The 8,433-nt window shown below is 38.7% G+C and overlaps 1 long non-coding RNA gene across 2 annotated transcripts; it reads right to left on the bottom strand.

Annotated features, from left to right (window-relative positions):
* Positions 1-275: 275 nt before the first annotated feature.
* On the bottom strand, positions 276-2,697 carry LOC126606658 (uncharacterized). 2 transcript variants are annotated; one of them, XR_007617285.1, is made up of 3 exons: positions 1,818-2,697; positions 803-904; positions 276-500 (listed from the first exon to the last, which is right to left on the bottom strand). It is a non-coding gene; the product is annotated as an uncharacterized LOC126606658 (long non-coding RNA). The 2 variants fall into 2 exon arrangements; XR_007617286.1 differs by lacking the exon at positions 276-500 and adding an exon at positions 646-716.
* Positions 2,698-8,433: the final 5,736 nt, after the last annotated feature.

The raw sequence follows: 8,433 nt of genomic DNA, 5'->3' as shown, positions 1-8,433 counted from the left end.
GGTGATGAAGAATGACATGACTAGGGCTGGGTTCGGTTCTTATCGGTTCGGTTTTTTGCCAAAACCGAAACCAAACTGAAATTTCGGTTCGGTTTGGTTTGGCCCAAATTTTTTTCGGTTTTTTTTTGTTCGGTTTTTTTTTCGGTTCGGTTTCGGTTTTTTTTCGGTTTTTTTTTTTTTTCCTCCAAAAAATGCAAAACAAGCACAACATAATATAGGAAAAGAAAATATGACATGTTTCCATCTCTACGTATAAAGTCTCATAAAACTAAAAGTCTCATAAAACTTAAAGTCCAACTATAAATAGAATCAATCATCAATCAAGTTTAAGTCTTCAAAAAGTCCAAATTTAAACATCACACAAGTCAAATAAACCTTCAAGGTTTCATCACTTCATGTCTTGCACAAATAAAATCTTCCTAGTCTTCAAGCTCAAGCTCAACGCATAGGCGGCCTAGGAGGCAACATAGCACCTTTCTTTGAGCTTCCCCTTGCCATTTCTACATACAAATAAAAATAAGAACATGACATAATTGGCACACATACTTGGCATAATTGAAATTTCAGATTATATTTTTGGCACACATACTTGGCATAATTGAAATTTCCAGCAACTATAGTACATAGTTACTAGCGAAGAAAACAATATCGATTGATGAAAATAACATCTTGGAAAATGCCTTCATCTCTCTTAGACCGATTCTCTTAATTGCAGCCTGGTCATTCAAAATAAGCAGTCACAATGACATAGAAAAAGCAGATGAGATGTGGGTTCAACTTTTACCAAAATTTTTTAGCTTACCTTTGTGTTATTTCCCATCTCCAACCCATCCACAAAACCTGCTGCTATGGCCACAACATTTTTCAGGGTTCCACATAGTTCTACCCCTTCCACATCTTGGATCTATAAATTTCAAACACGGAAAGGTGTCAATGGAGCATTCCAATATAAATTTGATGTCAATCGCTAAATCAAATTATATGCTGGGATAAGCATTTAGCGTAGCTAACATACTACCAAATTTTTACTAAATGTGTGGGAAACTAAAGTAGTTCCCGTCCGTGCCAAACATTCATGATAGTAAAAGACTAAAAGTACACTATTATGACATTCATTGTAACAATGTATTCGATGTACTCACAGGTGTCATATATCCCATTCAGAGTGCAGTATGATATCCAAATCTAGGGAGACAAATTGGTGATCCATGGTGAAGGAAAAACATAAATGAACGCAAAGATTAACCACGGAAACAAGGGCCTAGCCATCAGTGCGTCTCCTACCGACAACCATATCGAACAATAGGCCCAAAAGTCAAAACCTTTTCGATTTTAAAGTATAATACTGATTCATGAAACTAAAACAGAGAATTGTAGCTAAGTGTGAGATAGGTAAACGCAAGATCTATAAGTTTAATCGACGAAAAACTCATTACAATTTTTGCAGATCCACAGTTTTTAAAGCAAATGAAAGATGATTTCTTCAAAATTCAGCTAAACAATCCCATTTCTACAACCCACAGAATGCAAATCTCAAATCATAAGATCCAAATTCGCAATTAAAAACCGATTCCAATCAGATCTACAGCAAGCAGTGAGAAACTACAAAGATCTACACATTCCAGCACACCCAAACAACATCACAAGTAAATGAGCAACCTTTCTGAATCAAACACCGCAACACACAGAACCCAAATCGAATCATGCAAAAACAATATCGAAAAATATCCATAAACAAAAAAAATCAAAAACAACCCAATTGAGCAAAACCACGGAGCTCGACGAAATACCAAATGAGCAGAGCAGATGAATATTACCTCAGTCAATGTGAGGCGGGAGGTCGACGGCGGAGAGAGCGAGAGAGATCTTATGCGGAAGAAGAGCGAGAGAGAGAAGAGAAAGGATAGGGAGATCCTTCTCCTCCAGATCCGCCAATCGGCGGGCCTCGGACTTCCGCGTGGCAGCCTCCGCCAGCTTCTCGGCTTCTTCCTCGCGCTTCTTGGCCGCGGGGGATTTGCTGATGAAGCATTCTCGTTGCAGCCATCCCAGGGAGTCGGTGACCCCCAAATCCTTCCTCGCGCTTCTTGGCCACGGGGGATTTGCTGCCCTTCACCTCGCACCAGTACTACTCGTCCTTCTCGCGAGCCTCGCGTTCCTTGCGCTTGGCTTCGATGAAGCTCTTCACAGAGAGACAGAGAGAGTGAGAGAGATGAGGCTCGGCTGCGCGAGAAGGTTACTGGGCTAGGTTACACTGGACTGGAGGCAGGGAATGAGAGAGAGAAGAGAGGAATGAAAAAAATAAAAGGTGCGGCTAGGGTTAAAACTTAAAAGGTTTGTTGATTGCTCAAAAAAACTAAAAAACTTTTTTGAAACCCTGGAGGCATGAGGATTCGAACCCATGCGCAGGGACTTGAAGAGTTTCAAGCAAACCAACTTGGTACCTGGTTATGTCTTGTTATGATTGTATCACTAAATTATTTATAATATTGAAAAAAAAATTAAATATATATATCTGTTCGGTTCGGTTCGGTTTGGTTCGGTTTCCGAACCTTAAAAACCGAAACCGAACCAGCCAGGTTCGGTTCGGTTCGGTTTGGCAGTTTCGGTTCGGTTTTTTTTCGGTTCGGTTTTTTTCGGCCTCGGTTCGGTTTGGTTTTCGGTTTTTTTCGGTTTTCGGTTATTTGAACCCACCCCTAGACATGACTGCTGCGATGGTGGCCCGAAACCTTGTCACTCATAAAGATAACAGACTGCTTTCCAAATGGTCTGATGAGCTGGCTATTAAGGATTCTCTGGCTCTCAGTGTGCAGTGTGCCAGTTCTATGTCCAATATGGCCCAACGCCTATTTGCTCGAACCCGTCAAGTTGAATCATTGGCGGCTGAAGTGATGAGTCTCAAACAGGAGATTAGAGGGCTTAAGCATGAGAATAAACAGTTGCACAAGCTCGCACACAACTATGCCATAAACATGAAGAGGAAAATTGACCAGATGCAGGAATCTGATGGTCAGATTTTACTTGATCATTAGAGGTTTGTGGGTTTGTTCCAACAGGCCATTTTACTATTGGCCAAGTATGAAAAGAGAAATTGCAGAGTATGTCAGTAGGTGTGCAGTTTGTCAGCAGGTTAAAGCTGAAAGGAAGAAACCGTTTGGTTTAATGCAACCACTTCCCGTTCCACAGTGGAAATGGGAGAACATCACTATGGATTTTGTGCACAAGCTTCCTCGTACACGGAACGGTTATGATGGATTTTGGGTGATTGTAGATCGACTTACTAAGTCAGCGCACTTTATTTTAATGAGGGAAAAGTATTCTCTGAACAAATTGGCTGAGCTATTTATCACTAAGATTGTGAAGTACCATGGGATTCCAGTGAGTATTATTTCAGATCGAGATCCTAGATTCACTTCTAAGTTCTGGATAGCTTTTCAGGAAGCTCTTGGTACGAGATTGCTATATAGTACGGCATATCATCCCCAGACAGATGGTCAATCAGAAAGGACAATACAGACTTTGGAAGATATGTTAAGATCTTCTGTAATGCAGTTTGGCGATGATTGGCATGCAAAGTTGGATTTAATGGAATTTGCTTATAATAACAGTTATCATTCTAGTATTGGGATGGCACCATTTGAAACTTTATATGGAAAATCATGTCGTACTCCTTTGTGTTGGTCAGAGGTCGGTGAAAGAGTTTTGGTGGGCCCGGAGATAGTGGAGGAGACTACTCATAATGTTCAAGTAATTAAGTCTAATTTGAAAGTGGCCCAGGATCGACAGAAAAGCTTAGCAGACAGGCATGCTACTAATCGAGTGTATAAGGTTAATGATTGGGTATTTTTGAAACTATCACCTTGGAAATGAGTAGTAAGGTTCGGGAAAAAGGGTAAGCTAAGCCCTAGGTACATCGGACCTTATCAGATCACCGAGCGAGTTGGTGAGGTTGCTTACAAGCTTGAGTTGCCTTCAGAACTGTCTAAAGTGCATAATGTATTTCATGTCTCGATGCTTCGTCAGTATGTTGCAGATCCGTCGCATGTGATTCCAGTTCAACCTTTAGAGATTAGCCTGAATTTGACTTATGATGAAGAACCAGTGACTATCTTGGATTGGAAAGAGAAAGTTTTGAGAAATAAGACGGTGCAATTGGTAAAACTTTTGTGGAAGAACCACTCGGTGGAAGAGGCTACTTGGGAAACAGAGGATCGAATGAGAGAGATGTATCCGAGATTGTTTTATGATTATTAGTGTTGTATTTTGATTATGTAAATTTCGGGGATGAAATTTCTATAAGGAGGGTAGGTTGTGACAGCCCGTCCCGTATTATCATTTTCGTGAGTATGAAGTTAATAAAATGTCCTTGAACGTTTTAAAGATTTAGAACTTTAGGGTTTGTTTAAATTACCCTAGTTTTAAAGAGTGGATGATCATGGACGTTTTGTTTGATTGTGTTTGAATGATTGTGGCTTGTGGACCACATACACTTGCGGGACAAGCATACACACTCTTTCAGAACACCTTTTCTTCCTTTTTCCCGTAATTCCCTCAAACACTCAAACTCACTCTCTCTCTCTTCCCTTCGAATTCACTCATTCTCTCTCTCTCTACACACGGACCATCACCAAAGTTCATCAAATCCTTACAGATCGAGGAAACAAAGACCACCATCGTCTTCATCTCGTCGATACGAGTTCATCCATACCCATTTCAGGTAAGAACTTCAAAGTTTTCACGTCAAACCACTCACCTCCGAGTTTGTCACTATTCATCAACTTTGTAATGGTTGATTTTTAGGAGTTTTTAAGCTCATAGGAAGCTTCTTAAGGTCCTTAGGAGGCTCGGGGTAGTTTATTGGAAGGTTTTGGACATCGGAGTACGGAGATCGAAGCTTGTCAAAGTTTACCAAACTATCGAGCTTCCTCAGGTAAATTCTAGTGGTTTTCAAGCCTAGAAACTTGTATATCGTGAATATACATGTCTTAAGCTTCATTTTGGTACAAAAATCACGAAAAATGGTGAAGAAATGACGAAGTTATGACAATTTGAAAACTAGCCCAAAAACCGGCGACTTTTCCGTCGCCGGCGAAACCAGCGACTTTTCCGTCGCCGGCGAAACCAGTACCGGTGACCCAAGGTTGAAGACGACACGCGCGGCGCGTGGCTTGTGCGTGGAGTCGAACTGTTTCTGGCGTTTGAGGGCATGTGACCCATCAAAAAATTATTTTTAAAATTTGTACGGGTTCGTGACTTTGAGTAAGTCACGGTGGTATATTCATATACCCAAATTGAGTAATATATGAGAAGTTATTAACGAGTGTTGTATATGTGCTTTTAAATAACGTTTTTATAATTATTTCTTTTATAGGCGAGACCTATACGGAGGACGAGAGTAACCAGACTAGGCGTGGGGGTTACAATCCGGCTACATATCAGTGAGTGGGCAGTTATTTTTCAGTATATATATATGTATGCTTGACGTTTTTCCCAGAAAACGTATTTTAAGGAAATGTGATTTAAGTATCATGTCATACATGCATCATATTTTAGTATGTGCATTATTATAATTATGCATATTGTTGCATGGCGCTGAGGATGCCCATGTAAGCTACATGTGAGTATATTATGCTGGTAATGATGATGAGATACGATGTTGGTTATGATTGAGATACGATTGAGATATGATGTTGGTTATGATTGAGATACGATTGAGATACGATGTTGGTTATGATTGAGATATGATTGAGATACGATGTTGGTTATGATTGAGATTGAGATATGATGAGATACGATGTTGGTTATGATTGAGAGCTTATTCACTTGCACACGTATATTAGTGCTCCCGCCCAGAGTTAGGGGCATAGTCTTTCACGTGATGTTCACCTCCCGCACCACATGCTCGCCTTGGATCCAAGTTAGGTGCACAGTCCTGTCGTATAGACCACTTTTAGTGGGTTCGACTCGTAGGTGACCCGCGATTTATCACACAGTCTTCACGTGATTGTAGCACTAGAGCATAATATGTTATATACAGTGATGAATTGCAGACCACGTGAGGTGGTATTGATTGTGTGCAGGATTTACATATATATTCACATAAAGATGATGAGTATTCAATTATGATACTTTGACATGGCGTACATTCATATTGTCTAGCATGATTTTGAGATATATTACGTATATGAGTATATACTTTATTTCTGGGAAATTATACTTGTTTTACGGCGAGGGGTTAGTATATTCAAAGAGAAAAGAAAGTTTTGAAAAGTTTGTTTTACTGACCCACTCAACTTTGTTTTGTGCCCCTCTAGGTTTTAGGTAGCGTTGTTGGTGGATCTCGAGGTTTCCAGCTGAAGTTCTGACAAACCATCACTCATGTAGGACCATCCTCGAGTGTTGTTAAATTAGTACATCTTATGTTTGACTGCACTTAGACCTTGTGCTCTGGTTGTGTATTCACACTTAAACTTATCTTAGAACCTATGGTATTTGGTTTTGAATTATTCGTACTTTCCTTATAAATATTGCTTCCACACTATGCACATGGCTACGTCATGCTCACGTGACGGCCAGCATGCCTTGACTTCGGTCGGGGTGTGTCAATTTTGCCCTTACCTTTTCTCGTTTATATTTCCTTCGTTATAACTCCGTTTGACGAACGGTTGCCTACACGCTCGCAGGATTAACCTTTATCCAAATATGCCAAGAAATACGGTAAAACATATAAGGATAAAATAAGTTCGCGTATAATTCCATGTAGCAAACTAGGGGCATTTTTGTCATTTCTGCTTATCAAAAAAATTAAACACCATAAATCTAAATGCGTCGTAACCCGAATACGACTACAAAATATTTAATACTAAATCCAGTAACAGGGTTTCACATTTCCCCCATATAAATTTCATAATCATTGATTAATTTGAATTTCATAACTAAATTACATATTTAAAAATAATCAAGGTATTACAAAAAGCAAGAGCGAGTTTCACCCTTGTAAGTGTCAAGGAATGAGAAGAAATGAGAGATCTGGGAAGGAGAATATAGGGGGAGAGAGAGAGAGAGAGAATAGGGAAAAAGAGAGTGAGGAAGTTAGTGGGTGGGGTAGGAAATGCATAGAGAAGGGAAAGGTCATAGGTTTGGTTAATAACATTATTTATAGGATTAAGTACCCAAATTCCAGCAACCTTTTGGTGTTATTCCAAATTCGTCTCAACATTTTTAAACATTCCATGAGAGTACCCAACATGTAGAAAATATAACATCCATTAAGCCCCAATTAAATTTCTGTTAAATTAACTAAAACTTACTTTGTCTCCAAAATCATTAAAAGGTCATGGAAGCATGTCCTCAACTAATAAACAGTCACCACCATCCCCAAACCCAATGTACAACCACCAACTCCACTCTACAATTCAAGCAGGCAACATCGAGAAGCATGTCATGGAGGTTGCTGAAATGGTAGGGATTGCCATAATGCAACCACCACAATCTTTACCACCCATAAAGAAGAACTGCAAGCTTTATGACTCGAGAATAGGAGAATGAGAAAATCACATAAGTAGAAACAAACTCCTTGAAATCCTATCTGAATTCTTAACCCTCTTCTTTTTTTAGGAGATTGCCATCCTGATTTAATGTCGAATTGGGTCCATTTTCGATATTTAATTCAATACCTGCTAATCATTGGGTTTCATATAATCTATATTTGAAATTTATATTTTGAGGTATACAATATTAATGTTGACCATGATATACCAACTTGATGGGTTTTGAATGTAAAGGTTAGGCTGGGGTTTTGGTGGTCATAGGTTGAGCCTAGAAGGTGAGGAAGGGGGAGGGGGCTTGATATTTCCCGATCTTCATTTTTGTTTTCCATTTTATTTGTGAGTTTGTTCATTTATTTTTAATTTTCATCTTCTATTTTATTATTATTTTAGTGTTCATATAAGGTAAATAGTGAGACGCACTATTGCTACATGTATATTTAATGGAAAAATTAACTAGGTCTTTACAAATGTGACATTTTCAATAGATTGAGTACTTGTTTGGAATCTTTAAAAATGTTGTGACCAATTTGAAATGATACTAAAAGGTTAGGGGGTTTTAGGTACTTAATCTTAGTTTTTATATTTTTTTTAAACAAATGATTACACTAAGAGGGTGGGGGAGTGGGCTAAGCTTTACAATGGGCTAACAATAATGTAATTCAAATTCATCTTTAGCACTAGATCGTAGTACTAAGTAACTAGATCGTAGTACTAAGAGGGTGGGAGAATTGAACCTATGACCTCTCACTTACAAGTGAAGAGGAATAGCACTAGATCGTAATATTAAGTAACTTATTTTATATTATTTAATTGGTCATTGGTTTATTAATAACAATATATTATATTATTTTGACTAAATAAGTAAATTAATTACTTTCAATAAGAA

Source organism: Malus sylvestris, chromosome 16 (assembly GCF_916048215.2).
Source record: "Malus sylvestris chromosome 16, drMalSylv7.2, whole genome shotgun sequence".
NCBI classification, from domain to species: Eukaryota; Viridiplantae; Streptophyta; class Magnoliopsida; order Rosales; family Rosaceae; genus Malus; species Malus sylvestris.
The sequence above is the reverse complement of the archived record's forward strand: the minus strand, read 5'-3'. Positions and strand labels throughout refer to the sequence as shown.